Source organism: Ovis canadensis, chromosome 5 (assembly GCF_042477335.2).
Source record: "Ovis canadensis isolate MfBH-ARS-UI-01 breed Bighorn chromosome 5, ARS-UI_OviCan_v2, whole genome shotgun sequence".
NCBI lineage: Eukaryota > Metazoa > Chordata > Mammalia > Artiodactyla > Bovidae > Ovis > Ovis canadensis.
The window spans coordinates 50,009,731-50,037,456 of record NC_091249.1 but is presented as its reverse complement, the minus strand read 5'-3'; the positions used below and the strand labels follow the sequence as shown (position 1 = coordinate 50,037,456).

At 45.5% G+C, this 27,726-nt stretch overlaps 1 protein-coding gene across 2 annotated transcripts in view; it reads right to left on the bottom strand.

Moving 5' to 3' along the window:
* The window catches only part of SEMA6A (semaphorin 6A), a 131,695-nt gene extending 116,052 nt beyond the window's left edge, over positions 1–15,643 (bottom strand). For both annotated transcript variants that reach the window (XM_069591718.1, XM_069591719.1), the window contains exon 1: positions 14,894–15,643. The gene's annotated coding sequence lies outside the window, so the exon portion shown is untranslated. The remainder of the gene's footprint in view (positions 1–14,893) is intronic.
* Between the last annotated feature and the right edge of the window lie 12,083 nt (positions 15,644–27,726).

Below are 27,726 nucleotides of genomic sequence, written 5' to 3'. Positions count from 1 at the left end.
GATGACATCAACATTTGGCTGAAAAGCTTTAATTGCCCACAGCTTGGAGTCCTACCTCTTAAGCAGGGCCGAGACCTCCACGGGCTGTTCTCCATCCTTCTTTCTGTCTGCGGGGCTTCCAGCCATATCCCCAGTCACCAGGAGTTTCCCTTGCTGCTCTGTGGCCAAATCTTGGATTTCTCTGCCTCTGGCCTTTTCTCCTGCCTCTCTCTTAGCCCTACTGCTCCTCTGCCCCTTGCCAACTAAGTACTAAAATCTTGTCCACTCCTTAGGTGCAGCTCAAGTGCTTCCTCCCAGACTGGACAGAGCACTCCTTTCTGTCCTCAGCATCCTTACCACACTGCTTTGGACATCGAGAACAGTCAGCCCTCAGACACTGTAGTATTTTTTTCTGCACATCTACCTTCCTGGATAGTATGTGGGCCCAACGTCTGGCCTTGAGTGTTGTTTTTGTTGTTCAGTTGCTATGTCTTTGCAGCCTCATGGACTGCAGCACACCAGGCTTCCCTGTCCTTCACCATCTCCCGGAGTTTGCTCAAATTCATGTCCATTGAGTCAGGGATGCCATCCAACCATCTCATCCTCTGTCACCCGCTTCTTCTGTCTTCAATCTTTCCCAGCATCACAGTCTTTTCCAGTGAGTAGGCTCTTTGCATCAGGTGGCCAAAGTATTAGAGCTTCAGTTTCAGCATCAGTCCTTCCATTGAATATTCAGGGTTGATTTCCTTTAGGATTGACTGGTTTGATCTTGCTGTCCGAGGGACTCTCAAGAGTCTATTCCAACTCCACAGTTCAAAAGCATCAATTCTTTGGCCCTCAGCCATCTTTATGGTCCAGCTCTCACATCTGTACATGACTATTGGGAAAACCATAGTTTTGACTATATGGACCTCTGTTGGCAAAGTGATGTCTGTGCTTTTTAATATGCTGTCTAGGCCCTGAGTGGTTATGCCACAATTGATCAATAGATTCTGAACTAGCTCATCACTGTGTCTCTGCAGTATCTTGCCTAGAATAGGCGCTAGATATGTATCTGCTGAATTAAATGGACCTGATGCTTTCACTGCATCCAGCAGTGTGGACCAGAGGAGTAAAATGACCTTGGCTGGAGGGAAAATCCATTTATGTTGAGCCATGCGGTCTACTTCATTCCTCGCTAAAAGCATGTTTCTGTTTCATAGGTACAGGTTGCAAGCCCCAGGAGGATATTCCTGCAGGAATATCTGGTTGAGCCCTCTGTCCCTCCAGTTGTACCCTGCACCAGGGTCAAAGTTTCCACCTTTGTTTTTATTCCTACTATCAAGCAGGGCTAGAATCCTAAATAACAACATCCTCCATTTTTCAAGTGATGTCTTTCTGTATGACAGACTCAAGAGCTGCTGGAGACAAAGACCTGCACTGGCACGCATCGAGAAGCAGGAGTTTAAGGCCTGAGCCCTGGGGTGGAGTCCTCGGAAAGCTACCTCTAAGGTTTTTCTGTGGCAGGAGTCAATCTGCATAGTAGGCATAATGTGAAAACATCTTCTGTTGGAAGACTAAATTATTTCCAAGTTCTTTTTAAACTACTCAGCAAACTGTGATGTCATGGACTGTAAAAAAACTCAGTTTCAGAAGGCTTCAGACCTTGTTTCAAGCCCTTCCCTTCCCAGAGGCATATACAGTTAGGCCAACGATTTGACCTCTCTGAACCTCAGTTATCTCATCTTTAAATTGGGCATAATAATACCCACCCTGTGTAACCTAGGTTGTAATGATTTTAAACGAGGCAATGTTTGTAAACATACTTAGAAAAATATAAGGACTATACAATGAGGTCTTTATTAATAGTAATAATACTGTTAAATACTGTTGATTCTGATCATCATCGGTAAGCCTGACTTCTAAATCTGAGCAGCATGATTCTTCCTGGGCAGACCAGTCCTGGGTGTGCACCTCACTGTTGCAAGTCAGTCTGTCCTCTCCCTGCAAGATACCATTCCAGGGAGGTGTGTCGAGCTCTTCAAACATAGGCAATGAGAAACAATGAAAAACTGCAAATGCACTGTGATTAGTTTTATTAGAATAAGCCCTCCAGTGAAGGCTGGGTATCGCTGACAATAAGCGAGAATAGACATTGCCTATGTTGAAAACCTTTGCAAGTTGTGCTGGAGAATTTGCATTTCAATAACAACGTGATAATGTCAAGCTATTCACAACATTTTAAAGCCTCCGCTGGCACACCTGGTGTGTGGTAGGATCTGCTTGGGGAACTGGAAGTGGCTGTTTTCTAACAGTACTGGCAGTGACGTTGTCCTTTTCATTCTCGGGAACGGATGTGTTTGAGTAGTATTAACACGTCTTGTTTCTGGACAGGACAAAATATGAAAACGAAAGCTCCACCCTCCATGATCTCCCAGGAGAATTAATTAATCAGCATATTCAACATGTTGAACTTCCCCTCATCACAAATGAGCGGAAACATCTTGTAGATAAAAGTTGCCTTTTTAATACAAAACTTTTCCCTGTAGGCCGAACATCCCTTTAAGAGAGAAAAGTATCCAAAAGATGTTTTCTTCCCCTTGGCTACAGAGGAAACTACTCTGCTTTCTAGATGATACTAGTAGCATATCCTCTTGTCTGGGCAAACATGGGATCATGACACTGGGTCGACTTTACTTCTGTTAAAAGTAAAACCATATTGCATGCAGGGGGGACAACCATCTTGCCTATATTTTAGGTAAACACTATCCTAGAACACAGTACAGCAAATAATATCAATTAGTTTAACTTAGGTAATTTCTCATGAAAGATGCTTCTAGATTGGTAAGCTTAACTGTAAAAGCTAGGCACTTGTAATTCATAAGCACAAATTATGCTCAACCAGATAGGTTATATGCTATTAAGAGTTTCAGATAAGCTGCAAAAATGATTATTCACACAGAAACTTAACTCATAAGTTGGCATGAATATATTATACCTAACTTTCACTAGGCCCTCTGGTTAAAAGTTGAATGTAAATAGTGTGTTAACATTATAGCTCCGTTCCTTGACATCTGTCCTAAAACGCATGACACAAGGAAAAGTACTGTAAACCAAAAGTAAGGTCAGTTTCTCCAGCGCTTATAGTGTTTTAATCACCATGGTTAGCATTTTGTTGTTGTCGTTTAGTTGCCAAGTTGTGTCTGACTCTTTGTGACTCGGTGGACTATAGCCCACCAGGCTCCTCTGTCCATGGAATTCTCCAGGCAAGAATACTGGAGTGGGTTGCCATTTCCTTCTCCAGGGGATCTTCCCAACCGAGGGATCGAACCCAAGTCTCCTGCACTAGCGAGTGGATTCTGTACAGCAGACAAAGGAGATACCACTTGATCCCGCACCACCAGCATACAATGGCTTTCATTTGAAAGACCTGGGGCACCACCACTCAGAAAGAAAGTCGCTCAGTCGAGTCCGACTCTTTGGGACCCCATGGACTGTAACCTACCAGGCTCTTCTGTCCATGGGATTTTCCAGGCCAGAATACTGGAGTGGGTTGCCATTTCCTTCTCCAAGAGATCTTCCCGACCCAGGGATTGAAGCCCGGTCTCCCACATGGTAGGCAGACGCTTTACCATCTGAGCCACCAGGGAAGTCCACCACTCAAAGTCTCATTCTATTTTTGTAAAGCATGGCCTCAAATCCAGCTAGGTGCCAGTAAATATCAACCAATTTGTTAAGTTAAAATAGAAAATGGTTCCTCTAAAGATTCAAAACACTTTGCACCACTTATCAGTTTGAACTCTCCCTCAAGTGATATCTTATTCTTCACATGACTATTCTGCAAATGATACAGAATCACGTTTCTCATAAAGTAAGAACCTCATGCAGTCTGCATGGAAAGATAATGGAAGCATGCTCATGTCCCTGCTGTCTGAAAATGTTCTAACAGAATGCCGCCTCTAAGGTACTGATGCCTTGGAGGCACCAAAAAAAAAAAAAAATCTGTAATCAGAAATCATTAATTAAGGTTAATTAAAGTCTACATTGTATTTGACTGACAGCCTCACAAAAGCCCTGTGACTTTCTTCAGGCTCCGGTGTGCGCGATGTTGTGTCTGACTGGATACTGAAGAGTAATCACATCTTGGATTGTCGAGAGGACAGCAAAGTCAATTCCCAGAAACTCTCCTTGGAGCAGAAAAAGCTCCTGATCTGAAATATGAATCCCTTTGTCCTTCCCACTCTATGCCTTTTGTAAAAACAACAACAGCAACAACTATCTTGTAAGGACACCATAGAAGGAGCAGGACCTGTTTTCTGACCCTACCAAATAACCGAGAGTCTGTAATACTGAATTTACACACACATGTTTTCTTTGCTTCTCCAGGGATGTTGGAGGGAGGTGGGGAAGGGCTGGGGGATAATTGCGGCCTATGGGTAAGGCCAGACCACATGATCAAAAACTGCTGTGACACTTTAAAGTGTTTTTCCACAAGGAATTCTGGTGCCCAGAAGCCTGGTGAAGCCAGTAGCAATTAAGGCCATGTTATCCTTTTCATTTACTTCAAATTATTGGCCTCTAAAATCAATCATTGAGTGTGGCTGAGTAAGGGAGGGGTCAATTTAATAGGCACATGCATTACAAATGCTTGTTGATCGTAAGTAAAAATTTTGGCAGGCCGGATCTGTGGAAATTTAAAATGGCTGCTTTGAAGCTCACCCTGTCGTTTCCTAGTTTTTTTTAAAAATGACTAATTTTCGAGATTAAGCCCATCTATAATGAATTCAAGGTTTTCTTCTTCTGAACCCACCTGGATTTTCATGTGCTGTGTTGCACGTCCTGAATCCAGTGCTATGTGTTTCAAGTGTGAGATAGTTTTATGTTTTAATCTACAAAGGAATGAAATGGCTGGGCTTAGATGGGTAGGAATCCTTGAAAGTCCACTTGGAGTATGGGAACTAAAACGGGAAGACATGTACCCGTATCTGTCATATGAGGCCAGATTTAACTAAAAAAGGAAAGCTGTGTTCTCCATTGCACATGAAGCCCATAAATTGTGGTGTATCTCCCTCTTGTCCCAATTTACCCCTCCACATCTTCTCTTGACTGGGTCACTCACACAGTGTCCCAAAGGAGAGCTTTTCCTCATCACCCGCACATAGTAAGATATTATAATAACAGGAAGAAAAAAAATCGCTCATGCACTCAAGAACTGGCAAAGCAGTAGACCTCTGGGCCAGGGTTGCAAAACGCAGTCAAATGGTCCCTAGCCCTTCAGTAATGTGTGTCAAACCTGAAAAAATGAAGGTGAAACCTGAAGGAAAGGACTAAGTGCTTACACGTCCATACCAAAGCACAGCATTCAACCCTCCTGAAGTCACTTTATTTATTTAGCCATCTGCAGAGCCAAAACCCAATTATGAGACTGAAACGTGAGTGAAGTCAGGACTGGCCTCATTTACCTCCACGTGTAGGAACAGCCTAACGAAGGGTTTGCACCCTTTGGCTTGTCCAAGGATGAAAGTGACACCAGCCCCTGGACCGTAATTTTTTACCAGCAAGACTGAGTGAGAGACAGATCCTGGAGTAAATATCAGCTGGATGCACACCTAACAAGGTCCAGAGAGACACTCTCAGAAGTCGCCTCTTTTAATTCAATACTGAATTATATGAGAAGTTGTTTTCAGCACTTTCAGAAGACCATGGCTGCCAAAATCACTGCGAGGCTCGCAAGCCTAGTCTATCTCAAACCTTTCCCAAGACACCCCAACACTATCTGAGGCCCTGAAACTATGGCAACCGAATAAGAAAGCAGCCTCCATGATTAATAGATGAAGATCTCAGCAACGGTGTCTAGCTAGGGCCATCATTCATGATGTGAGAAGAATTAGCACAGAATCCATCTCGGAAACCATTAACGAGTATTTATAAAAATCCACCCAACTGCCATCCTGCCTGCTATGTAGACTCCAGTTTAGAATGCTGTAAACAGTTTGTTTTCTATTTAGCGCTCCTCTACAGAAAATGTTCTTAAAGTAACTCAGAGCTCACGTGTTTAGAATAACGCAAGGCTTTATAGGCTGGTTTTCCACCTGGGTTTCTGAGGCCTGAGAACAAATGCATTCATACACCAAAATACATGAATGAAGTCAAGTGGCTCTTGGGGTGAAAAGGAGAGACCGTCGCTGGACTGTTGTGTGTCTTTTACGGAGTGCAATTTTTTCATAAAGCATTCCATTTTCAGGAAAGGAACCTTTGCATTCACCAGCTCCATCAGTATTCTCTTAGTTTCCTCATTCAAGGGCAGTAAGAGTCTCGGGGGCAGGAGTCGGGGGAGCACTGGAATCGCTGCAATATTAATGAAAAGATTGAATATGCTCCTGAAAAAAAAGACTCGGGAATAGGAAAAAGGAAAAAAGAATGGATCCACAGACAGCTTGTCTTTAAAATTCTCATATAACATGAAACCATAATTAACAGATTCTTTATTTCCCAGTCCCTCAAATGCTTATTTTCCAGTGGTGTGTTTTCATTGTGTTTCAATGCCAGATGCTCTTCTCTTTTATAAATGCTTCAAATCAAACGATGGCCAAAGGCTTGGTCTTAAACACGTGTGAGGGCAGAAGGGATAAGAGAGGGATAAATAACATCAATTTTAGAAATTCATCGGCTAAGGTTTTCAAATTGGCTTGGATTCTTTGAATTAAAGTTTCTGCAGATGGCAATTACTGGTTAGTTGGAAACCACTCGAAAGTGCTGAGTCATACTAAATGAAAGCCTCAGGTCTGAAGGCTGTACGTGGAAACATCTATTACTAACAATACTTTCAAAGCACTGGTCTTCGCACGGGCTGCTCCTCGGGAGCTGGTCCTTCAGTCTTTGGGGCCTGTGGATTGCTGATTTATTCTGCTCTCTGTACATCCTCTTTCCGCTTACAAAATTTAAGAGAAAAATTTTGTCCTAGATGAAAATAACTGTAATTCTAAGCCGTGGAGGGATTCTTACTCCTTCAGGGAACTGGAGGGATAATAACAATTTATTGCCCCTTTTGCTATGATCTTGAGGAGTGAGCATCTTCTCACTGATAAGGACATCTATGGCTATCGTTTGAATCAAATTTCAGGTTGTGTATCAGCATATCAGCAGTAGCGTAATTCCTGTCTGCCCTGGGGTCAGCTGACTATTTTCTGCATTTGGTGGGGAAGGTGTGCTCAGTCTCCATGTCCAACTCTTTGCGACCCCATAGACTGTAGCCCACCAGGCTCCTCTGTCCATGGGATTTCCCTGTCAAAAATACTGGAGTGGGTTGCCATTTCCTTCTCCAAGGGATCCTCCCAACCCAGGGATCAAACCGGTGTCTCCTGCATTGGCAGGTGGATTCTTTACTACTGCACCACCTCGTGGGAAAGTAGTGGTTTGCTTCGGCATGGAGATCCAGGCACCCCCAAACTGTCACTATGTCAGGTTTGGCCACGGAAGAGTGATCTGGCAAGTATATGTCCACCATGAAGAAACTCATGCAGATCCCAGCCATAGCTTCCTGGAGGAGTTGATTGACAGCCAAGCTTCTCCTCCGTGACACGTGTGTGGTCCTTGGGGTCAATTCAGCTCAACCCTGGATGGTCATTATGGGCAGCTCTCAGATTCTAAATGTGGGTGCTCTCAGATTCCTTAGTGGATACAGGCTGTGTATTTTATAGTGTTAGTGACAGCTATCATTTTTTAAAAACAACTGTCCTTTGGGTACTTAGTTGATATACAGACCTTAGCTGTTTGCTGCTGTTTTCCTTGTACAGTGTTTTCTTCTTCCCTGTTTTGGGTGTGATGTTTCTACTTCCAAAGTTAGGCAAAGGATCCCAGCTCTTCTTCTCACGCAAGTGACCCTTTCATACACTCCTCTGCTTAGAACCCCTGACATCGTGGCCAGCTTATGGTGTGAATGTTCTTTTCCAGTCTGAAGGTCATTTCCTTTGCATCCTCTCCTCATGTTGCAGACGTGGAAGGCTGTTTCCTTTGGTCCTCTCCCCACCAGGGCACTCTCCATGACAACTGTCACCCAAATAAAAATAACGCCTCATATTTAATGAGTGTGTGCAGTGCGCCAGGCATTGCGCCATGAATCCTACAGATGTCGTCGTATTTCCTCTCCTCAACAACTGTAACATCACCAGCATTTGACAAATGGAAACTGAGACAGAGATGTAGCTTTCTCAAAGTCACGGCCATTTGTAAATGGCAAAAAAAAAAAAAAGGGGAGATGCAGATCTGTGTTTTGTCTGCCTAAGACTGTGACCTCTGCATCACCTCCCAAGCTGTCTACAGTCCCTCCACATTTTTAGAAACTATATGCCACAAAACCTAATGAATTTGCCCTGCCTTTGATGGGGAAGATAGTATATAGCAGAGATCAAAACTTTTCCCTGGTGTGTCTGTTCTGCATTGATGCTTTCATTTTATTTTGTCTGTAGTTTTGTTTGTTTATCTTTTGGTGGTGCCTCACAGCATGTGGCATCTCAGCTCCCTGACCAGGGATGGAACCCATGCCCCACCCCACCCCCCACACTGGCAGCAAGGAATCTTAACCACTGAACCACAGGGAGGTCCCAGTACTTTCATTGATGTGAACTATTTAAAACTTACCTGAGCAAAAAAAAATGCCCTTACTTAAAAAAAAAAAATAATGCCTGGCAAAGTGATAGTCCTATGACCTTGCCTAATTTAATGGTCACATTGAAAACAATCACTAGTTGAAACGGTTGGCATCTGATTCATAAATTTGCCATCCATACACTACCTAGATTATTTTCAGTGAGTCTGAGGACCTTACTTAATTTCATCATGTGGTTAACATTAAAATGATATCCACAAGATATAATCTTTCTTTTGTTCTATAAATGACAATGAAGCAGGGTCTCTGCTAGGCCTGGGGTCTCTGGAGATGAGAAGGGAGTTAGCATCAAACTTGTCAAACTTGTCAAACCACAGTGCATTTTATATTTTACCAAATACAATCACACTCATGATTTTGTATTATTCTCCTTATACTTCTACTAGATAGAAAGCATGCATTTTTACTCTTTACAGTTTTTATTTACAATATCGACCTTCAGAAGAGTTAAGGGGCTTGTCCACGGTAATGAGTCCGGAACTCAGGTCATCTGACTTCAAGCATGGGATCTTCAACAACAGTCATCACTGCACTGGGACCGGGCAGAAATGTGAGTTAATGGGCATGCTTATTCCTCCTGGTGGAAAGTTGAATTTTGAAAACTACTCTGAGCAAACTCCTAAAAGGCAAGAAGGTTCTGTGGCCAGAGGTTAGAATGCAGAACAAATGAGTCCAAGGTCAAAAGCTCAAGCCCCGTAAGTGCTGGCTGTCTTCTTAGCTCTGTTTTTTAGAAGGCTGATTCTACCTAACTCACAGCCCCTCCAGCTTCAACCAGGTGTCCCACAGATGTGCGCTCTGAACTACAGAACGGGGACTGATGGGCGCGAGTGTGGGAACGGGCAGGCTCCAATCCATCACCAAGACTGGGAAAACCACCGCGAAGGGATGCTCCACTGATGGCATATGAGACACATCACCTGTGTACACGGAAGACAGTGCTACACACAGGCACACTCATCAAGGCATAGAGACGTCTCATTTGATGGGCACACAGAGAAACAGGAGCAGGCAAAAGAGACAAAGATGGGCTGTTCACAAAACAATTCCCTCTTCATTCATTCAACAAGTACTTGTTATGAAAGGCCTGTGATGTGACAGGCACAGGTGTAGGTGCTGGAGACAGTAGGGAGACATGAGAATGTCTACCCTTGTGGCATTATGTTCTAGCGAAAGACAGAAAATAAACGGGGACAACCAACAGTCTGTCAGGATGTGAAAAGTCCTAGGGAAAAAAAATAAACCCTGAGGCTGTCCACTGGGATAGGGAGTGTTGGGGGGAAAATGGTGAAGTTAAGAAAGATGATCAGGAAAGGCTTCACTGAGATAGCGACATGTGAGCAGAGAACCTGCAGGAGGAGAGGAGAAGCAAATTCTTCAGCTTTCTGGGCAAAGGCATGCCCTAAGCCTTTGAAAGGGCAAGACCCTGCAAAGGGCCAGATTAGGAGGGGGCATGCTCAAGTGACCCCAAGGAAGAGTGGAGGTCAGAAAGGTGGGGCCCCAGTGCAGATCATGTGGGTCCACAAAGACCATAAGAAGGACTCTGGCTTTGATGGAATAAGATGGGAAAGCATTTGAGAACACATAAGCTGATGAGATTTTGCTTTTAAAAATATATATGACTTTGGCTGCTGTGTTGAGAAAAGACTGTAGGGGACATAGACCAAAGGTAAGAGACTAGCTGGGAGGTTAGCCCAGTAGATCCCCCCGGCAGGCAGATGGAGACAGGGGTTTGGCCAGTGCGAGGGCCACTGAGGTGGAAGGCCTGGAAGGAGTCTGCATGCTTTCTGCAGGTGGGGCCAACAACATGGCAGTGAGGTGACGACATCAGAGAGAGGCCAGTCAAGGGTAACTCTTGAGTTTCTTGGCCTAAGCAATTCAGAGGCTAGGACTGCCATTTACCAAGATGGAGAAGATGATAAAGGCATATGTGGAGGAGGAAGATCTGTGCTGAAGGAGTTATTTGGGAAAGATCAGAGTATTGATAGTTGTATATGACATTCTCCATTAGTGTAATTAGAATTATTGTAATAAAAAGGTTTTGCAAGCACTCATCTGCTTGGAAATGAGTGTATACCCTACTCTTGTGTATAAACTATACTGTAATAGTCCCAGGCTAAGAAGTATCCTCATCTCCCTTCCCCCCTTGAGGTTTGTGTGGTATGACATCTTACTTGCCCATTTCAAAGGGATTAAATGCCTCCCTCCCTTCCCTCCCTTCCCATATCCCCAAGAGGCAGCTGTGTGGTTGCCAGTAGAGAAATAGCTCAGTTGCTCTTGTAGCATATTTTAAGGCAGAGGAGAAAAGCCTTCACTCTGGAATAGAAATCTCTCAGAGACAACTTGGCTCCAGGGCACCCCAAGAGAGTGGGGGACACTGGGAGGTCCCAACAGGAGGCTTCCAGGCTTCGCCTGGAGATGTGAACACCCAGGAACACTCGCTCTGGGAGGAGGGCAATGAACTTAAAAGTGTGTGTGGAGGGCGGGAGGCAGTGCAGGGATTCGTGCAGACTTTCCTAGACTTTCTACTGCTGCAAATGGCAGATGCCTAATTAAAGCATTTGCAATTAGTTTGGCTTGTTCTGTGATTCCTTTCTGCAAACAAATATGATGGGAGAATATATTAGTTCTTGGCAATCTAGTTCTAAAAAAAACTTTTTCTCCCATCATTACTCTTTTGTCCTGCTCAGAAGAGAGCTGAAGCACTATGTACACAACCTTAAGTATCTGACTTACCTCCTTGTCCAAAACAGTATTTTTCCTTCCATTTCATAAAGGAATGCAACCACCCATTAGCCTTTAAAAACAGGAAGATTTATTCCGAATTTAATACAAGTTCTTAATTTGGGTGTCTTATTTGTACTCAATGATGATAGCAGTCTTCCTAATTCTTGCCATCCTTCTGATTCAACACACTTGGCTGGCGATCTTATCCACCTCCTCGAAATGCAAATGCTATATTTTTTTAATGATGGGAAAAGCAGTCACTAGACTTTGAAAGAACTTGAGGGGTGTATGTCTGTGTGTGTGTGTCTGTGTGTGTAAATAAAGAGTTGCACTTACTGCCACTTTATTATAACCACTTACTTAAAGGCACAGATTTTTTTTTCTTTTTCACTGCAGGGAAAAAAACGTGCCCAGGTCTCCTTCAAGTGGAGACACATGACCCATTTGGGACTGTTTCTTTCCTTTACTCATTCAACATTTACTTGAGTTTCTATACTGGTTCTTATGAAATTTTAACTTATTTAAACTTAGATGGTTTTATCCAATGAGTATACTTTGCAAGTAGCCCCTGAGATAATGATCTTAGGTGTCTGTTGAACATTAAATGCATTATGAGACTGTGGCCCATCTCTAAAGGGTAATAACTGCAAAACAGAACATTTAGGGAAGATTGCCATCACAGTGTAGATAAGAAAAATGAACTAGAATGCCTAACACAAAAAAGGTTTAAATCTGATGGTTATTCATTTCTGCTTTCAGATTGGCTTGCAAAGCACCTCATTTAAGAAGGTCCTAAAACCAACATAATAGAGAGTAGTGGTTACTCAAGAGTCAAATAAAAGTTACCATATAAACAAGCATGGGTAAGCCAAATTCAAATAGTGCAATTATTTTTTAACAGATAGTTTAGGTTAATAGGTGGCGACACACAGTGTTGCCACTATATTTAAGGTTAGGTTAATAATTAACTTTGATGCCTGGAGTAGTTTAATCAAAGCTTACTATAAAAACTGCTCCATGCAGACTAAAAGGGTACTAAAAAACCATACAAAATACTTGCAATCTTGACCTCTGTAGTCATTTGGAAAGGGTGTGAAAAATCAGATGTTCTATTCAGAAATATGTACCAGCATCTTTACTTTGGGGGAAAAAAAATCTTAATAAAGATTCATATTATCTGGAACCAACAATCGTCTCGCTGTCATCAGAATGGCAGTCTATGGACTTAATGCCCAAGAGGTATGTTGAAAGAAGACCAGACAATTATCAGGATTAGAGAAAGGCAAGGCAAAGGCACTCGACCTTCCTACCCGGAAAGACTTAAGCGTCAGCGCTGGGGGGCATTAAATAGCTTTCCTGAGACCTGCTGGCAGGACACTGCCGCTGATGGTTAAACGTCTTTTCAGATTGGAGGCAAAGAAAGTTGGGCGTACATGTGAGAGAGTCTGTGTCTGTACGTGTGTGTGTGTTCACACGCCTGTGTTTTCAGCCTCTCATGGATCACACTCAGCTGCTACTTAATTTCCATCCAGCCCAAGCAGAGAGCGATCCCACGATCCCACCGTGATCTCCTCTGGTGACCACATTCATTAAGCAGCCGCCTTTCTCCCAAGGACCGACGCGGACTGGCTGGAGGGGCTGCGCCTTGCAATACAGGCACGGGGAGGCCCCTTGGAAGTGCTTGCCTTGGCTGCGAAAACAGCGGGGCCTCCCTGGCTTCACGCACACCTGACTCCCGGCTCTGCTCCTCCCTGAACACCCGCCGGCTGGAAAACGGCGAGCTGGGTGCAGGACACTGGAGATGCTGTGCTTGGAGCCAGCGATCCCCGGCCGGTGTCGATACGCACCCTCGCGCCAGCCGCTGTCCACAGTGGCCGGACCAGCTTCCGAGTCCTGCTGGGAAACTTCCCCTTCTCGCCCCTCCCCACGCCCTCCCCTTGTTCGACTGCTTGAGAGACCAGTCCAGCAAGTGCCGCACCGCGACCCCAACCAAGCTGACCATCGGCTGAGGTGCCACTCTCCGAAGGGTTGGCTCCTGGCTCCTGCCTCCTAGCCATATCCTGGGCGGTCTGTCCACCTCCCCGGGGGTTCGTTTTCCCGCGGGTTGCACGTGCTGAGCCCGAAATCGGTCGTGCCCCCCATCCCTGGCTTTCAGAGAAACTTTTAAGAAGTGCCTGGTCGAGTGACCCCGTGCAGGGGGGGGGGGGGAAGGAGAGGGGGAGACGCTGGGCGGAGGGTGGTGGCGGCGAGGGAGCGGGAAAGACAGCGGAATCCTGTTTCCTTTCCCGATACCCGCAAGTCTAGGCTAGGACTGCTCCCTGGCTCCCCCTGTGCCGTTCCGGTCGTGGAAGGAGGGAACGGACTACGGGATCCTGCTATGCACCGTGTAATACGGTGGGGAGCCGAGAAAAAAAGCAGAGCATCTGGGAGAGGGGGGAGAGACACTTCCCATCCCAGCGGGGTCATGCAGAGTGGGTGGGCGCTGTCGGGCTGGGTTGGCAGTGGAGCGCCCCACTGCCAGCGAGGCAGCGCTCTAGACGCAGCAAGTAGTCCGGACAATCGAGAACCCCGGGCCCCTGCAGAGGTCTTGTCTGGTTAGCAAGTACTGAGCCATTTCTAGCCAGGTCTTCCCACCCTTCCCCCTCCCGGGACACCTCCTTTCCAAAGAGGGACCACGTAGTATTTGGAAGAGGGCTCAGCGGGCGCCAGCCCCCGACACGGGGTTCTGTGCCCGAGGGGGACGCAGAGGCTACAGATGCTGTCTTCGCCGCCCAGGAGGGAGCTGCGGCGGGGAATAGGACCCAGGGCGGGGAAGCCGCGCCGCACCGGGAGGAGGCCACTCATTCGAGCAAACAAAGCCCGGAACCTCTGGTGCCCAGCGGCCGCGGGAGCCGGGATGTCACCAAGTGGCAGGGTGCGCGGGTGCCAGGGCCGTTGCAAGTTTCCCGCACTCCACTGAGCCCAGCCCCGACCCCACGCCGACAACAAAAGACTCTCTTTGCTTCCCGCCCCCCATCTCCCCGTGTCTGTGGAACCCCTCCTCCCACCTCGAACCCAAACCTAGTGTCGAGCGAAAACAGCGCTCTTGGACCGAACCTCCTCCAGCCCTCGAGGGTAGAACCCCTTCCCCTGCCTTCGCACCAGGACCGGGCGCTTCCGAGAATCTCACCCTTTCTTGGCCTCTCTGCTGCCTGCTGGCCCGAAAGTGAGGACGAGCCCTCAGGGATACTGCACACACCTCCCAGGGCCAGGCAGCTATCCGCGCGGTTGGGGTCCCGGGCGGCGCCTGGCGTGTGCGCGACGCGAGTGGGGAAGCTCACAACGCGGAGCCCGGAGGTCTCTGGGGCGCAGGGCGGAGAGGAGCGGCGGACAGGGCTCGCGACTGCTCCCCCAGGGCCGGGCAACGCTCGGAAGACAGACACAAGACAAAATAAAACGCGAGCACCACAAAGCCGAGACGGTGTGCGGACCGCGGCCCCGGGACCCGCAGGAGGGAGCGGAACCGCCCGGGAGGTGGGGCGCACCAGGGCGCCCCAGCCGTACCTTTTCGGTGCATCGACGGGCAGGCTGCCGGGGCTCGGAGCGGACTGGTACAGAGTGTATCCCATTTAGTAATCCATTATCGAGGGGATCTCTCCGGGCCGCGAGCTGCGCTCTCTCCTTCGCAAGCCTTTGTCATTCCTACATGGGTGCTCGTCTCTGTGGGGGTACAGTCGCAGCGACTACTTTCTGGGATGCAAACGCGCCGTATTCATTTCCAATGACAGGCGGAGAAGGGGAGATGAAAAAAGAAAGAAAAAAAACCAACAAGAAAGGAGGAAATGTTCAAGAAAGTCTTCTCCAAATCCAAATTTCACTTGGATTCCACTCCGGCGAGTCCCTTCGGTGGTGTTTGCGCCGATTAACAAGTCATTTCAGGGTGGGGGGCGGGGTGGGGGCTGGGGCAGGGGTGCGCGCTCTAGCCCCGCTTCACGAGCGGGAGCGCTACGCCGCGGGTGTGGCGGTGCCGGACGCTACCGCCGCTCCTAAGCGGGCATCGCGGGCAGTAGGCTCCGCGGAGAAGCGCTGCTGCTGCGTCCGGAGCGCCTGGGCAGCCGAGTGCGCGGGGAGCGGAGTTGGCTGCAGCCTCACCCCGTGCCGCTCACTACTCCTCTGTCACTGGAGAGGCCGCCGCTCCAGGGCGGAGCCAAGTCCCGGACTGGATTGCGCAAAGCGGACTCTCCTCCTGCAACCCCGCCTACTTTGGCTGGCGTCTTCTCCGACCCGAAGGAGGGCTGCGGTCTCTGTGTGTGAACCGGAGCGAGCGAGGCGGAGGGAGAAACTACGCGCTGTGGCCGCAGGTGGAGCCTTGACCGACTGGTCAGCGCCGCTTCCTTCCATCACTATTGCCCGCCCGCGGCGCGTTCGGTGGAGGTCCCGGCGGAGGCGACACCCGCAGAAGCCCAGCCTATGCCTCCCCTCACCCCCGCATTTGTTCTTGCTGGGGGGGGAAAATCTCGGACAGCATTGCCGAGCCCTGCCAAATCAAAAATATAAATAAAAATAGACGTAGTGCAGGAGCAAGTTACAAGAAAGGATTTGTTCATCGATTTTTTTAAACGGAAAAGTTTTAAAGGATGAGGGTAAGTGAACGGGGAGCCTTTCTGATTACTATATCAAGAGGTAAATTCCAGAAGTGACGGACGCTCTGCGCACCCAGATGAGTTGGATAGAAACCGGTACACTTAAAAATTCACTTCGACGATATGAACTCAGCTATTAGTTAACGTACATACAGCACACGTTAATAAAGCATGTTAAGTAAGCAAATTAACTATAGTGCAAGGAATGCTGGTAGCGACTATCAGCTTTTAAACTTAGAAACTGTGTACACTGTTCTTAGAAATAATTATGTAAACTTCAGAGATAACACACAATCCCAATGAGTATCCAGCAGCTTCATGGAATAACTAAATCGCAACTTCTTCCAAGGCGTTTTTGTGTTACCATCAGGAGGAGAATGGAAGACACAGCCTTCCTCCGTTCGCTTGAAAGTTAAGTAGCCCAAAAGTCCTACAGTTACAAGGCTTGTGCCCACTGGGCAGGCCACACGACGTCCCCCTGTCCCGGCCGTTGCGCGCTCCCTGCCTGCTGGCGCAAAGACCGTAAAGAAGCACGTTGTTCCCCGCCCCCCCACCCCAGGGGGCTTCTCACTTGGTTCGCGCGAGCGGTCAAGCAGTTCTCCGATCACTATTTACTAGTTATGGGGTCGGCCGAGGAAAGCACTGGGAAGGAGATCAGGGTCTCAGTCCCCCTTAGGCCGAGTGCCCTTAAATAAATGCATTAGAAACTGTACCTGTTCCCTAACTGGGGCTAGGGCCACTAATAACACCCCCTTCCCCCCCCCCCCTTTTTTTTTGTCTTTCGTACAGGCAACTAAAATACGCACAAGCATGCTAATGAGGGCTCATGAAGAATAAAATAAGTGCACTCGTGAGAACAGTATCGATATTGTCCACAAACCATGTAGAAAAGGTGAGGAAAATGGTTTGAGGGAAAAAGGTCCGTCTCCCTGCTGTTCGCCAAAACTGCCAGCAGGGGCCGCTATCCCCACCTTTGGCAGGCAAAAGCCGCTAGAGATTCGCGGTGGTGGGGGCTGGGGTGCCCCGGCCGTAGGTGCGCGCGCAGCCCCCGCCTCACGAGGCGCCAGCTCCCGGAGGGGCCGGGGCGTGGGGGCGGCGCGCTTGTCTGCGCGCTTCTGCGGTTCGGATGGCGACTGGTTCGCGGACATCCCTTTCGAATCCAGTCCGGGCACGGGGGAAGGATCCCGGCTAGCCGTGACCGCTCAATCCTCTGCCGCGACTATTTAACGCCCATGATTTCGACGTTCAATCCCGAGCTCGTCGGTGCGTCCCTGGCGCGGTCCCTCATGTCTGGCCCAAGACGTCCCCGGGGTTCTCCGCCGGCAGTCTCCATCCGGGCGGGATCGCAGAGGCCCCTTCTTCCTTTTCTGCCCCTGGTTTACATGCTAATTGTGTCTGGGAAAAGTTCTTTAATTGGCAGAATGAGGCAGAGCAAACGAATTGTTTCACAGGCTGAACCAAATTAATTCCGGGTTTAGCTTCTTCCCTTGGAGAAACAAACAATTAAACTGTCTTGTTTGTTTTATGGATATATTGGAAATGCCCCACATCGACTTTCAAGATACGTTTTTAAAGAGGAATTATTTTCATTATTAATATTTGCATGTTTAATTTGCAGTAATGCTGAGCCAAGAAGCAAGAGATTAAATTTACGTAATTTAAAATTAGAGAATACAGGAAGAAAAGAGTTTGAGTTAACTTTTTGCGTGGCTGAGAAATACCGCCCAGAATCTTCCTGGCAAGGACTAGATCTGGAGTCTCACCATCCAATTAGGCACCCGTGGTCCTGACCAGGTGAGATGACATTTCCACCTGCCAGGGGAGAGATGCTCCCTGGGAGCTGGCAGAAAAGCCAGCTATTGTGTCTCTGCCTGAAGCCCTCGGGGTAGCACCTGTGGGGAGCTGCCCTGAGAAACCTCATGACGTCATTTCCCCTTCTGCGCTCCGCGGACTGACTCCCAGAAGTCTGCCTTAACTTTTAAGTAAAACCCTGCCTTTCCAGAGCCTTTGAAGTCTGCTGTCTACCCTGTCCCTTCAGGGAAAGAAAGTTAATGGGAGTTAAAGAATCACCAAGCGTTAGGACTAGAAGAAATCCTGGACTGTTTAGTAGTTAAGTGGCCTGGAGTGAGAACAGCCTTAGTCTCTGGAGGCCAGATGTTTTTAGGTAACTTACTAGCTGGTGGTGACCTTGGGGGCAGTCACTAATTTTTCTGGAGCAGTGGATTCACTTGTTAATGGGGATTCGCTATTACTTTCTTCCCAGGGATTGTGTGATTTAAATGAGATGGAGAGTGTAAACCGCGGGGGTGTAGAGATAAAGGTTAACTAGCATCTATAAAGATTAACTAGCATCATGGTCATCCTTGCCATCCTCCACTTCAAACCTCCCACCACCGTTTCACAGGGGTCAGACGGAGGCGGAGGAAAGAAGGGGCTTGCTTTGTGTCAGTGCTGGGAGCTAGCCCATCATAACTCCTCTTCAGTGCTCAAGAGACCACACCTGCTTTCCCCCACATCACCTGGAAAAAGTATGATGGAGGAAGAGGAAATGAAAAGGCGAACTCACTCAGGATTCTTTTAAAGATCACATCTAGCTATTTGATCTGATCTCTGCTAATACCTCTGGCCTCCCTGGTGGCTGAGTGGTGAATAACTCACCTGTCAGTGTGGAAGTGGAGGGTCCCATCCCTGGGTCTGGGAAGATTCCCCTGAGAAGCAAATGGCAGTCCTCTCTAGTATTCTTGCCTGGGAAGTCCCATGAACAGAGGAGCCTGGCGGGCTACAGTCTGAGGGGTCTCAAAAGGCACACAGCTTAGCGGCTAAACCACAGCAGCTTTACCACAGAATGGAGTAGTGAATTTGGAGGAAATGTCTGCTGGTGCTTACTTACTGCTCAACTCCATGTGGATGTTCCTGAAAGTTACATGAGAAGTACAGTTCGTACAAATAGGCTGTTATCACAAAGTGAAGTTAGTATCATGAAGGGAAGTTAGTGTCTTTGGTGCTTGTCAGACGATTCCTCCTTTTCCCCGAAACTCTTGGACCTTTGGAGGCTGTGCCCTATGAATACGTTGGTACTACTGTCCACAGATCTTGTTTTACCCCACTTTTTAAAGATTTTAGCACCAGGCTTACTGTCCTCTCATCTGCCCCACCGCCTGTCACCATTCATGCCATCCACCTAACCACGCCTCTGCATTCTCAGCTTTTTGCCTTCCTCATCTACTCTGTCCTTTGTTCTTCCTCACCTCTACCTCCCACTCCAGGACTTCATTATTATCAGAAGAGGCTCCAGGTTCTAAATCACTAATGCTGACATCCTCTCTTTAATCACAATGGACTCTCCTTCCAGCTTACTTGCCTACGCACCTCCTCACACTCACCCTAATTGCAGGAGGCCACCTGCCATTCTTTCCGTCCATCCAGTCCCTGCTTCTTTCATTCCCCTCTGTGTCCAGGAGAGCTTCATAATAACTGTCTCTCTGGCGAACACTTTCAACTCCCTGACTCCTCTTTCTTCTGGTCACGCCCATCCGAGTGAAAACCAGTCCTAAATTACAGAAATACCTTCCTTCTCTGCTCTTGCGTCTGGCAGCTGAAACCTACTAGAAAAACATTTCAAGCACACATCTAAGCAGGCTGTACACTCTGTCGTGAACCTGACTTGCTTCATGAACCTGTTCATCATCATCTTCCCTTTCTTTGTGTTAGTCTGTAACTTTTTTCCCTAACTTCCCCTCGGTGTCTTCTACTTCCCTGAAAAAGAGTCCATCGCGTGGGTGCTTCTTGCTTCTGTACTTATCATTTCCTGCTTATCTCCTCTTAGAGTGGAGGCAGTTCCCTCCTCCAATCTGAGGCCAAACCCTCCACCTGTTTTCAGATCATTTACGCAGTCTCAGAAATTCTGCCCCACTGTCTCCATCTCTTCTGCATCTCCCCAGCTGCATGTAAACAGGCTTTAGTCTCTCTCGCCTTAGAAGCAAGCCTTCCTTGGGTCTTCTGTGCTTTTCAGTATCCTCTCCTCTCTGCCAAAGATGAAGGACTGTTGATGATCACCATTGCCACTGTCTTCTCTCTCATTTGTTGTTCCTGTCTGGCTTCTATTCCAAGCACTCCATTGCCAGGGCTTTTGCTTATGTCTTCAGTGACATCCATGACAGTAAATCCAGTGGACACTTTAAAGTTTTCATTGTATTTGAAGTCTTAGCAGCCATGCACACGACCACTCCTTCCTTTGGGAAATAGCCTTTGCTCTCTCCTGGTTCTCTTCCTGCCTCCTTTTTTTTAAAAACTTTTGAGGCCATTGAAAGATCCAGAAAATTTTGAGGAATAATAAAACATCCCAGTTTTTACCATCCCAGAATTAGCAACTGTTCATATTCTTTCATATTTGTTTCTTGTCTTTATTGCAAGGAATAACACATGGTGTATAAAGCTTAGTGTCCATAGAATCAATACTATCTTTCCACTTCTTCATATTACTCATGGTCTTGAGTTTCCTGTGCATCTTTATAGTTCCTTTTTCTATACTTATATATAGATCATATGTACCCAGAACCAATATATATAGAAATATTTTTGGTGGGGTTATCCCCCAAATTAACATAAATAATATCCTGTTCACTCTTGTCCTCCACCTTGTAGCTAAAGCGATCTGTGAAAGTTGCGTATCTGATCACGTCACTCCCTGGCTTAAAACACTGTGATGTCCCAAAACCTTAATAGGACCTTCAAGCCTGTACAGGACTCACTTCTAGCCTACCTCTCTGGTCTCATCTCTCTGCCAGGATCCCATCCCCTTCTTCCCTCACAGGATCACTGGTGTGGAAAGTTCCAAGCTGCTTTGTAACTACACCCCTACTCTGCAACACTATCATCTTCCCCTCTTTACCTGGCTAACTCCTACCCATCCTTCAAGTTTCAGCCCAAATGTTTCTTGCTTGAAACAGACTTTCCTGATACTCCAGAAGGCATCATAACCCCTCCACTATGTGTTCTTAAAGTACCCTGCCCAATCAGTCCATCTGTCACAGCTAGAGGTAATTTTTGGTCCAGTAGCTTATCGAATGCTTCTCTTTCCTGTCAGATCACAAACTCCTTGAGTCATAAGACTACATATCTTTCATTTCTCTTATACCTCTAGCACCTAGCAGACAGTAGGGGCCTGGTACCTAAAAGACAGGGTGAAAGCAGTGAGTTCTTTTTCAGGGATTCAGTTGGAAAAGAAATAGATGGTTGGATGGGACCACTTTTAAGCACCACTTAAAAAGGGAGAAAAAAAATTATTTTGAGATTTCAGTTTTCAAGATGAACAAAATCTAGGCTTTCCCCCATCATAGAACTTTCGGTGTATGATGTCTGACTTGTTTTTTGAATGAGGATAAAAGGGTTTACAGATGTGAGTGATGAGTAAATATCACAGTTACATAACAAGATGCTTGAAAATGAGGTGCAATAAGAATAGAAATGTAACCCTAAAAGACCACTTGTGGAATGAGATAAAACTATAGTTTGAATCCCCTGGGGACGATGTAAGACCATCTCTGGGGACCACTGTCCCAGCAGGCTGGAGTCTGCTAACAGTGATTTACTGTTTGCCCATCGTGAATAGCTTCACGGGTGGCACCCTCTCCGTGTGTAACAATTGTGCCACTGTCCCAGAGGGCCGCTTGACCTCCATTCCCTCCTGATATCAAATCATTGTTTGGGAAGTGAAGAGAATGGTAGATTAGAAAGAAGGCCATGAATGAACAATAAATGTTAAGTAAACCAGAACTCTGTTTTTGTCCCTCACAAGAGCTCTTTACATTTAATCAAAGTGTTTAGTTATGTAACACAGAGCCAAAGCTATGTCTGACCTTATTTTCGTCTTTCTATTCTACTATTCTAACCTCTTTTAATTGTCCCTCCTCCTACCGTTTAGATCTTTAAAAGTATCTCTTTAAATATGAGTTTGTTTAAACATTCAGTTTGCTAAGTATAATTTAAAATTTTCATAACCAGATAAACCAGATGATGAAACAACACTTTGAAATTCGCTGTTTAGCCAAAAGAATGATGACAAGTCAAATATACTTATTTTTTGAGAATTGTTTTCAAAGCCTTTGCTTCCAGGTAGTGGAAGGCCTCTGGAAGCTCTGCACTGGCCTGTGCTTAGCTTAATATCAAATTATTAATAGGTTCAAATTCACTCCAAATCTAGCTTTTAGATTATGTGAGAAAACACTGAATTGATATCAACTGAAAGATTTTTTTCCAGGCTGTTTATGATGAATGCATATTTAAGATAAATTTTATAACTAGAGAGATGGAGACAACCAAGGGTATTTTGTTTGTTTTAACATCAAAATCTTAGAAGACAGCTGTTTTAAATGTCAAACTTAGGCTGGATGATTTCGGACAATGAAAGCACTTTAAAAAAATGATATACTTGGATCTAATGTAGATTTTTAAATGAAGTATAAAAAAAATGATGTCTTTGAATACAAAATGATCCTCCGAAAACGCCTCTATACTTATAAGTATAAAATATAAGCATGGTTTCCTAAAGTCCTAAGCTGTCTTTGGATTTTGTACCTGGGCAAGTCTCTAGTTAATAGTCCTATAAAACACTGACAACATGTAACTAGCTATATTTACTAATGTTTCCAAAGATAAGTTTTCGGTGGAAATCAGCTTAAATATTACCTTTGAAAATAAATAGCATACTGTTCAGCACTTCCCCAGAGTTTTAAACGACTCAGTCACAAGGTACTAGCGCTTAATTGGTACTTCAGAATTTAAGACAAGTGGAACAATTGATGTCATGTTCTTTGTGAAACCTCTTAAATATACCTTTATTCATAACCAGGTGCTTATTAATTTAAACTAGAATGCTCCATTTTAACATTTGAACTGAAAACCTACCCATCCGTTTTCTTAAGAAATATTGTGTCATGAACTGTATTATTAAGACTTCTAAAAACACACACGTCGATTTCCCCCTAGCTCCCCTCCCTTTCTTTCCATGCTTCAAAGCGATTGAGTCATTTCTGTTTTCCAAATGGCCCTTTGCAGTCTCTTTCTTGTTTAAGCAAACTTTTGAAAGGCCCTAATTCTGAGCACAAGCTGGAATCAAGATTGCTGGGAGAAATATCAATAACCTCAGATATGCAGATGACACCACCCTTACGGCAGAAAGTGAAGAGGAGCTAAAAAGCCTCTTGATGAAAGTGAAAGAGGCGAGTGAAAAAGTTGGCTTAAAACTCAACATTCAGAAAACGAAGATCATGGCATCTGGTCCCATCACTTCATGGGAAATAGATGGGGAAACAGTGGAAACAGTGTCAGGCTTTATTTTTGGGAGCTCCAAAATCACTGCAGATGGTGATTGCAGCCATGAAATTAAAAGACGCTTACTCCTTGGAAGAAAAGTTATGACCAACCTATATAGCATATTGAAAAGCAGAGATATACTTTGCCAACAAAGGTCCATCTAGTCAAGGCTATGGTATTTCCAGTAGTCATGTATGGACGTGAGAGTTGGACTGTGAAGAAAGCTGAGCGCCAAATAATTGATGCTTTTGAACTGTGGTGTTGGAGAAGACTCTTGAGAGTCCCTTCGACTGCAAGAAGATCCAACCAGTCCATTCTAAAGGAGATCAGTCCTGGGATTTCTTTGGAAGGAATGATGCTAAAGCTGTAACTCCAGTACTTTGGTCACCTCATGCGAAGAGCTGACTCATTGGAAAAAACTTTGATGCTGGGAGGGATTGGGGGCAGGAGGAGAAGGGGACAACAGAGGATGAGATGGCTGGATGGCATCACCAACTCGATGGACGTGATTTTGAGTGAACTCCAGGAGTTGGTGATGGACAGGGAGGCCTGGCGTGCTGCGATTCATGGGGTCGCAAAGAGTCAGACATGACTGAGCGACTGAACTGAACTGAACTGAGTCCATCTCAGTTGGTAAAGAATCCACCTACAATGCAGGAAACCCTAGTTTGATTCCTGGGTCGGGAAGATCCCCTGGAGAAAGGAACAGCTACCCACTCCAGTATTCTGGCCTGGAGAATTCCATGGACAGAGGAGCCTGGCATGCTATTGTCCATGGGGTTACAAAGAGTTGGACCTGACTGAGCGAGTTTCACTTTCACTTTTCTTTAGTCAATACATTTTCTGGTCACTTTTTTGGGAGGAGGAGAGGAGAAAGCTGTTTAGCTATTTTTCTTACGAAACACACCATGTAAGCTGTAATAATAATTAATATAATAATGTTGAATGGTAGTATTGACCCACTCACGTGGCGGGAGAGTCGTCCTTGGGCTCTCAGGTTTCCACTGATGCATTACTGAAGGATGGTGAATCAGATGCTGTGGTGTCTTTGTTATCAGCTTGCTCTCTGTGGATCACATTAGGTCATCGTCATCCTTCCAGCTGCTCAGGCCAAGCGACTGAGAGTCATCTTGGCTCCTCTCGTTCTCCCATGTTTTTCACCCGTTCGTCAGCAGACCTTGTTGGCTCTGCCTTCGGAATATATCCAGAGTCTGACAACTTCTTTTCCCCATTATCACACTGGTCCACGCCACCATCATTTTCATCTGGAGTCTTCTCTTAACTGGTCTTCCCACCCCTGAATGTGCTATACTCTGTACTCTACAGTCTAGTCTCCACATGGCCATCAGAAAGATCCATTAAGTTAATGTTTTCAGTAAAGTCTGGCCACTCCTCTGCTCCAGAGCATCCAAGGCTTTCTCTCCCACCTCCTCAGGGTGAAAGTCAAAATCCACGCCTGGTGGTCTGCTCTCTACCTGTCCTCCTCAGCTCCTCTTAGCCACCTCTCTCCCGCCACATCACGCCCTATGCTCATTTCTCCACCAGAAACACTGTTTCCTAATATATCCCTTGTGCTCACTCCTTCACCTTGTTCGGGTCTTTGCTCAAATGTCAGGCATCCCTGACCACCATATATAATGTTACAAATCCTCAACCTATTATACTTCCTGATACCCCTTAACCGAATTCATTTTCCTCATGGCCATTATTGCCCTGTGACTATGTATATATTTACTTGCTGATTCATTTAGTGTCCATTGGGCTTCCCTGGTGGCTCAGATGGCAAAGAATCTGCCTGCAATGCAGGAGACCTGGGTTCAGTCCCTGGATTGGGAAGATCCCCTGGAGGAGGGCATGGCAACCCACTGCAGTATTCTTGCCTGGAGAATCACCATGGACAGAGGAGCTTGGAGGGCTACAGTCCATAACGTCGAAAAGAGTCGGACACAACTGAGTGACTAACAGTGTCTGTTTCCTGCCACTCAGACTAAGCTTCAATAGGGCAGGAACAGACTTTCATGTACCAGTGTATCCCCAGCACTTATAACAGTGCCTGCCACATCCTAGAAATGCAATCCCTATTTGTTGAGTAACTGAATGAATAGCCACACCTTAACATGTGTGTTGTCATCATGTTAGAACCACTGGTTGCAGGGACTATGCTAGGTAACTTTTAAAGCAAAGTGAGTAGGTCTCTTTGGAGAAATGCTCCCAAATACATAGTTCCCTTTAGCAGTTTCTCTGTCTAATGTTATAGTAGGCAGCGCTTGGTACATTTTTGTTTTTTGCTCTTAATACAGTGCTGCTGTTTGGTGGTCAGAGTAGAAGTAGGGCATGCTGAGCTAGAAGGTTCTGAATGAGAAATACCTGGTATGATGATGAGGCTGTTTCTGGCTACTACTTGCTGGTTACTTCAGATGATCACTTTCACAGGCCAAGAGGTAAAGGACAGCTGGCCTCACATCACAGCCTTCCCGTGGGCCTTAGTATTAGCTTGGGCAGCCATAATAAAATGTCACAGACCAGATGTCGTACACAACAAAAGTATGTTCTCTCCTGATTCTGGAGGCTAGAAATCGGAGATCATGGTTCTGGCTGGTTTGGTTTCTGAGGACTCTCTTCCTGGCTTGCAGATGTTTCCCTCTCACTGTGTCCCTGCATGGCCTTTCCTGGGGATGTGTGAGCAGAGAACAGAGACAGTGAGCTCTCATGTCTCATCTTATAAAGACACTAATCCTGTTGGGTCAGGGTCCCAATCTTATGACCTCATTTAACCTGAGGGTTAGGGCTTTAACAGAGGGACTCTGGGGGAACACAAGTATTTAATTCCTAAAAACCTCCCTTCCAGGTTGAGCTGAATACTAGGAAATTTCATGCTTACTGTCTTCCAGGCAGGCTTATATAAAGGAGTACCCAGCAGAACCCTTGGGTTTTGGTCTCATGTTTTGAGAAGTTCTCTCATGATCTTTTATAATTTTGTCTTCAAATAATGTCCATATACACACATATACCACATGAATAAAAATAACCATGCACATTAAAATATATTAATCAGTTCAGTTCAGTCACTCAGTTGTGTCCGTCTCTTTGTGACCCCATGAATTTCAGCACGCCAGGCCTCCCTGTCCATCACTAACTCCCGGGGTTCACCCAAACTCATGTCCATTGAGTCGGTGATGCCATCTAACCATCTCATCCTTTGTTGTCCCCTTCTCCTCCTGCCTTCAATCTTTCCCAGTACTAGGGTCTTTTCAAATGAGTCAGCTCTTCATATCAGGTGGCCAAAGTATTGCAGTTTCAGCTTCAACATCAATCCTTCCAATGAACACCCAAGACTGATCTCCTTTAGGATGGACTGGTTGGATCTCCTTGCTGTCCAAGGGACTCTCAAGAGTCTTCTGCAACACCACAGTTCAAAAGCATCAATTCTTCTGTGCTCAGCTTTCTTTATAGTCCAACTCTCACATCCATACATGACTACTGGTAAAACTATAGCCTTAATATGTATATGTATATAAGATATATGTAGTTTATTAAATATATATAACATATAAAACTGTTTATTATTTTATTTTATTGAACCATAGTTAATTTATAATATTAGTTTCAACTGTACAACATAGTAATCCCATATTCTTATACCATGTACTCAATTTAAAGTTAATATAAAATATTGGCTATATTCCCTGTGCTGTACAATATATCCTTGTAGTGTATTTTATATGTAGTCATATGTATCTTTTAATCTTCTACCCCTATCTTGCCCCTCCCTCTTCCCTCTCTACACTGATAACCACTGGTTTGTTCTCTGTAAGTCTGTTTTAGTTTTATTATATTGTTAATTTGCTTCATTTTTGATATGTAACATACAAATAATCACGTATAGTATTTGTCTTTCTGTGTCTGACTTATTTCACTGAGCATAATACCTACCAGATCCATGTTGTTGCAAATGGCTAATTTTCATTCTTTTTTCTGGCTGGTTAATATTCCATTACATATATATGTCACAGGTTCTTTATGTATTCATCTGTTGATGGACACTAAAGTCACTTCCATATCTTGGCTATTGTAAATAATTCTGCTATGAACAATGGGTGCATGTATCTTTTTAAATTAGTGTTTTCATTTTCTTTGAATCTATACCTAGGAGTGGAAATGCTCAATCATATGGTAGTTCTATTTTCAATCTCTGAGGAGGCTTTGTACCATTTTCCATAGTGGTTGCACCAATTTAGGTCCCTACCAACAGTGTACAAAGGTTCCTTCTTCTCTGTATCCTTACCAACATTGATAATTTATGGTCTTTTTGAAGATAGCCATTTTAACAGGTGTGAGCTGATATTTCATTTTGGTTTTGATTTGCCCTTCTTTAATGATTAGTGACCTTGAATAATTTTTCATTTGCCTGTTGCCATCAGTATGTCTTCTTCAAAAAAC